The following is a 6504-nucleotide window of genomic DNA, read 5'->3' as shown; positions in this document are numbered from 1 at the left end:
TCTGGTCTGTTTTAATAGATGCTATAATGTAAGCTCCTCTAGAGCAGGGGGTTTTCACCAAATTGACTCTCATATGCCCGAGGCTTACAGTTCTCCGCTGGGAGTGGCTCTCGGAATCATAGGAAAGCTTGGAAAAGTACATTTTCCTGGCCCCATTTTAGAGCTGCTGAAATACACCTTCCAGAAGTAGGGCCAAGGAGTCTGCATTCTTGGAAATGCATCAGGGACTTTGAAGAATTTTTGTTTAAAAAACAAAAACAAAACCAAACTGAGATCTTTCTTAAAATTCTCTGATATACTAAAGAAGCAGAAAGGAGGAGCTAGGTCGGTTAAAGAGGATAAACTGAAAAAAGGAAACACAAATTCTGAAGCTTTTAAAGCAAGTATTTGCAGCTCAGCACTGTCTACACAGTACAGGCTGAATTTAGAGCAAGATGGACTTAAAATGGAACTGACAACAATGTCTATTGTTCTCGTTTCGAAACATCAGCTCCTTTATAACTTGCCAAATATTTACTTTCAGATGAATATTCAATACAATCACCTAAGAATGTCTAATTATTCAATAAGATTATATAATGACCTTACTCTTGAAACACGCTTGTATGAGTAGAAAACATTCAATAAATAAAAATAGCTAAGCTAAAAGTTGAATGAGCCTGGATTGTTTTATGTAGGTTTGAGTTCAAACCCCACTCTCCTGTAGGCTGGACACTGCTACATGAACTGTAGAACCTTTCTTGCCCATAGAATTCTTTACCTTTCTCTTTGTTCTTTGTGATGCCACCTCCCGCTCCCTTCTCCTTCTTCACCCTGGTCACTTGCTCCTCTGCAGTTTTTCCCGTCCTCTTTACCCAAGAGCCAGCCTCTCCTGGCCATTTCTACATCATCTCCGCACGCCTCCCGGTCTTCACCATGCAGTCTGCTGGGAAGAGTCTTCTCTTCCACACTCCCGGGCGGCTCACCCTCTCTATTCAGCACCCTCTCTGTTCAACATACACATATTTTCTCATTCCTGTCTTGCAATGCCAGACTAAGCAAGGATTTGTTTACATCGCTTAGCAGAAACTAAACCGAGGCACACGGAGTTTACATAACTTGACTGCAGCCACACAAGCATTAATGCACAACAAAAGCAATTTAACCCAAGTTGAGGTGACTTCAAACATGAGGCTCTGGCTGCTACCCCTGGCTAAGTCCGGGTGATGACCTGATTTTATCCTCTGCCTGAAACCAGACAATAGGGGTGAGGCACATTAGACACAATTTCGAGACCCTAGAGGTAACCGTGACTCTTCAGTCACGTTGACTGGATTTTAAATCAGCAGAAATACGCCTTGGGGGCGGTGGCGTGTCTAAAGGTGTTTCTAAAAAGATTTCACTGAGGTGGGAAGACCTAGGACGCAGGAGGCACAGGATTCCCACAGGCTGGGGTCCAGGACTCAATGAAGGAGAGAAGTGAGTTAAACACGCTCCTCTCTCTCTGCTTTCCACTGCAGATGCCGTGTGACCTGTCACCGCACATGCCCGCTGCCTCACCCTACCGTGATGGTCTCTACTCTCAAACTGTGAGCGGGAACAAGCCTGCTCTTCTCGGGCATTTGGTCAGAACAAAAAGAAAAGCGACAGATGTGTTAGGTGTTGGGTAACAAAGGTTCGTGATTCTGGGAAGATGGAAAATAAAATTAACGAGCTCTCCCACAGCATCACCTTAAGGGGGCCTCCAAGCCATGGCCCAGTGAGGGAAACTGAGCGTGCTGATCTTCTGGAGTTGAAGAGATGAAGAGAAAAGTCTGGCAACACCCAGCAGATGGCTCAAAGAACAAAGCCCGAGGGAAGAGAGAGGTGTACAGAGAGAGGACCCTAGGAATCTGTAGAGAGAAAATCGATCCAAATACCAAATATAGCAAGGGAACCACCTGAAAGGATCCGAGAGAAACGAGAGAAATGGCCCCTTAACTGGTTACCCACCCAGACTGTGTAATCATAGGGCCCGCACCAGAGTACTAGGGAAAGTCTTGCCTGAGAAGTGACAAATATTTAGTCTTGGATTAAACACTACCCTGACCACACTTAACATGGAAGCAAGGGCCAAAAGGATCAAACTACTTCCAAAATAACTTCAGCTCAGCATAAAGTTCAATAACACCAAATTGTCCATCACCCAACACGATACATCACGATTCACAATGTCTGTCACCCAAGCAAAGATTACTGAGTAGACAAAGATACAAAAGCTCCAGGTGTAGTGATGCATGCCTGTACTCCCACCACGGGGGGGGGGGGGGGGGGGGGTAGGTAGGGGGGTGCTGAGGCAGAAGGATCGCAAGTCTGAGGATATCCTAGGCTACCCAGCAAGACCCTGTCTCAACAAACAAATACAATAAACCATGACCCAGATCAAGGAGAATAATTAATTGGTTGAAGTGAACTGGACCAAGCCAGAACTGGCCCAGATGATAAAATGAGCAGGGAGGCCATGGGAGCATGGGGTTGGTGCTCTGTTAGTCCTTTTTATTTCATCTTCAGAAACACTCATCTCTGGAAGGTTCCACCATCCACACTGACAGAAAGGAAAGCTCAGTGTTAGAGTGGAGGTGTGGCTTCACTAAGTTTCCAGAGGGACTGTCTACACACGGACTAGAATTAGTTCCTTTATTCGTGTGTGGCAGCATTTACCTGTGTTAAAGGCCTGCAAATCCCTGGGTACTTCTAGCAAGCAGAAGTCAGGGAAAGGCAACCGTTAGCACTAGTTACTATCATCAGTCTGGTGGGAAAACAAGCAAGTAAAAACAACCAAAAAAAAAAAAAAAAACAGTGCAAAAACAAAGAGAGTATTTAGCTTAAAATGCTTATTTGGATTACTTGGAAGGTAGAATAGGAATCAATTGCTCTAACCCATTATGAGACCCATTACTGAATGAATATACACATAGGAATCTATGAAGTGATAATTTTTCATGTATTTGGGCTCATCAACTGTCCAGGTAAAAATACAGAACCACTAGTTCCTGTTGAGGCACTAAGAAACCATTAGATGGAGTGTGGCCTCAACGTAATATTCTTGTTACACTATCCATTCACTGCAATTATCTTTAAAAAAATAAAAGCACAAACCCAACAACCCTCTTCCAGCATATGGCCACAAAAGCCATAGGGTTTTTCTTCTATGTCATGTCTGCTTCCGTCTATTTATTTACTTATTTATTTGCTTGTTGGTTTGTTTGTTTTATGTGTATAGGTGCTATGTGTGCATGTATGTCTGTGTGCATAGCGTGCCTGGCCCATGGAGGCCAGAAGAAGACATTGGATTCCCTGGAGCTGGAGTTACTGATGGTTGTCGGCTGCCATGCTGGTGCGTGGATTTGCTTGTCCAGGGTCACAGATGCACAGATATGTCTGACAAGTAGTAGGCATCCGAATTCAGGTCCATGTGTTTATGCAGTATAGGTACTTTATCCGCTGAGCCATTTCCCCAGCCCAGGAGATAAACTTTTGAATTCTAAAAGTCATAGTATGCTATTGAGCACATAAATTTTATTTTGATGTGCACAATAAGTTATTTAATGACTGGAGAATAGAGAATGGAAGTCTTTTAAAAAGACTTTTAATGTGGGAGACAGGAAAACATGTTATTATCAGATGAGATAGAAAATCATTGTATGCGAAAGTGGTCAGTTATTAGGCTAAGCCGTTGGGCTTAATATGGTCAATGTTTAAGGAGAAATAAAACATTTACCAACTTAAATGCTTGAAGTGGATTGTTAAGGATTCCATCTAAATGGCAGAGGGAAATTGTGGTGCCTCTGATGGTTTCAGTACTCTGAAAATGAAACTCTTATTATGGACAGAAGCCCATGTATTCACAGTCACATGCCTGATTTCCAGTCATATTTTAGGAACATCTTATGTGGGTTTGGAGAGGGACACATATTGCAGTCTCGGAAGTTTGTCCATGGCCGGATCATCCTAAGGTCCCCACTCAGCTCCAGTCCCCTCCCACTCTCTTCTCACTTTCCAAAGATTCCTTCTATCTCGTGCTGTGTTGCCGCATAGAGGCCATTTAAATGATCACTTACTTTGGCCTTGTACAGCAGGAAAATCTTCTTGGCCAGGGCGCTTGTGGTATACTTCCAGTCTAGGAAAGAAACCATGTTTGCCAAACTTCCCAAATCTCTACAATATCTAAAATTATAGCAACGTAGCTAATGGTCTACCTGGCGCTTGCCAGCTCCTGATCATGTTAAAATGACCCGTTCTCCTCCTGTCCCCAACACCATCATTGCCAATACCGCTGGGAGGCCATTTTTTTTTCTTCTTAAAAATATACAGAAGCAAATGTCCAGGTTGTCTAAGGTCTTGTAATCACACTGTCTGTGTACCAACGGGCATTTCCTAGCTAACCAAGCTTTCATCCTATTTATCATGGTCCTGAAAGTTGGTAGGTTCGTCTTCCTTCCAAAAACAACTCATGGCATTGTTGTATGACATGGAAGGGGGTCAAGCTTGGCTTGAGCTCTACTTCTAAAGACATCCCAGCTAAGAGGTACAGTGTAAGGGAGAGCTGTGGGGAAGCTGATGTGTCTGTGAGCTAGAGCAATGGCAGGGGCTGGGGAGGGGATGTGTTGAACAATTTGGCTGTTTTCTCTTGAGTTATTTTGTAGACAACGCTGCATTAGGGAGGCATTTTAGGAAGCTTTTACAACCAGGGAAAGAAAGATTCATTGTCCTCTGACAGGGTGAGCGAGCACCTGCCGGAGCTTGGCCCTGCCTCCCCCTTTCAATCATGCTGGGAGAGCAGAGTTGAAAGGCTGTCATGAGCTCCAAAAAGCTGCCTGAAAGTGAGCCTCCACCCATCTTGCGAAACTGAAAAGTCTCCTTTACCGGTGTAGAGATACAATTCATCTCCCTAAAAGGACCGGTCCTCCTCCTGAACGAGGAGTTCCTCAAGCACAGCAAAGGATCACCTACAACTCGGCATTTTTCACAGTGCTCCCAAAAGTGCCTTGACCACAAGGGTACACAGTGTGTGTGTGCGGCAAATGAAACAAATGCAGATGTTGCCATGGTTTGAATACAGTTGTCTCCTCTGCAGCTCATTCAGAAATTGAATTGCTGTTGGGATTGCGTGGGAAAATGCAGCCTCGGACAGATGTTGAAATCAGTAAAGGGATCCATGTTCTCACAGTTCTGGGTTCTAGATTAGTTACTTTAATTGTTGCTGGGCGTGGTGGTGCATGTTGTTGTTAATCCTAGCACTCAGGAGATAGAGGCAGGCAGATAGATCTCTGTGAGTTCAGGGCTAGCCTGCTCTACAGAATGAGTTCCAGGACAGCCAGAGCTATGTGTAGAGATCTGTCAACAACAACAACAACAACAACAACAACAGCCCAGGTTTTCTTTCTTCTGCTTTTCATTGTGGCTGAAGCAGCACGAGGCTCTGATCAGCATCAGGCCCTCAGACTCCCGCCCATCAGGACAATGAGCTAAAGCGAACCTCTTTTTTTTCATAAATGACCCAGTCTTAGGAATGTGATACAGCAACAGAGATTGGATTAAGACAAATGCCTCGAGAGATGTCTTTAAATGTTTAGAAGTGATCAGTCTGGGATAATGTTAAGAACACAGTTATCTTTCTTCCCCATTGGCAATGTGATAAGATTCAAAGGATGATTTTTACACAGTTTTAAACAAAGCAAAGCCTATCTAATCAGAAAATTTCTTCCTGAGACCCAGAGAACATTTTAAGCCCCAAGTAGAATCCAGAGCCTTCTGGACTACAGTATCGCTAGGCTAATGTCTCTGTTTTAGACGTTGGGTCTGCTCCTTTCACAGGATGTTCCTATTTTCTTAGGAAATTAAGGACACATACAGGCTGTGTTTTTGCCCAGAACATCAAGCTTGATTGTCTGATGTACTGAGTAGACTCCTATTCAAGGTACAGCCTAGTACCACCTCTTCTGGAAACCCTCATACACATCCCTTCTTCTACGTTCAAGCCCGTCACTGCTCCCTGTGGTTGGAACCTATTTTGGGTATGATAAGTGAATCAGTAAGTAGTACTTCTTTGTTTACTTCATGAGCTTCTTGAGAGCAAGGATTATAACATATTTATCCCTTTCAACTAATTTAGGGGCAGACAAAGCTTAGTCCATAAGTGCTGGTTGGCTTGAACTGAATGATAATAGAGAATTTTTTTTTTTTTTCTTTTTCGAGACAGGATTTCTCTGTGTAGCTTTGCGCCTTTCCTGGAGCTCACTTGGTAGCCCAGGCTGGCCTCGAACTCGCAGAGATCCGCCTGGCTCTGCCTCCCGAGTGCTGGGATTAAAGGCGTGCGCCACCACCGCCCGGCTAGAATTTTTTTAACTTATGAATTTAACTATATGGAATCTTGTGAATATATAGAAGAGCTTCATATTTGGTTACACATTTAACAAATAGATTTTATTAAAATGTTAAAATCCCACAAAATCGGGGTGTCTCAGAACATCCTAGACGCATGGC

At 43.7% G+C, this 6504-nt stretch overlaps 1 long non-coding RNA gene across 1 annotated transcript; it reads left to right on the top strand.

Annotated features, from left to right (window-relative positions):
• The first annotated feature begins 843 nt into the window (after positions 1–843).
• LOC143267723 (uncharacterized) lies at positions 844–2236 on the top strand. The gene is made up of 2 exons (XR_013043148.1): positions 844–1282; positions 1500–2236. It is a non-coding gene; the product is annotated as an uncharacterized LOC143267723 (long non-coding RNA).
• The last annotated feature ends 4268 nt before the right edge of the window (positions 2237–6504 follow it).

Source organism: Peromyscus maniculatus, chromosome 11 (assembly GCF_049852395.1).
Source record: "Peromyscus maniculatus bairdii isolate BWxNUB_F1_BW_parent chromosome 11, HU_Pman_BW_mat_3.1, whole genome shotgun sequence".
Taxonomy (NCBI): Eukaryota; Metazoa; Chordata; class Mammalia; order Rodentia; family Cricetidae; genus Peromyscus; species Peromyscus maniculatus.
This window is presented reverse-complemented; position numbering and strand designations above follow the sequence as displayed.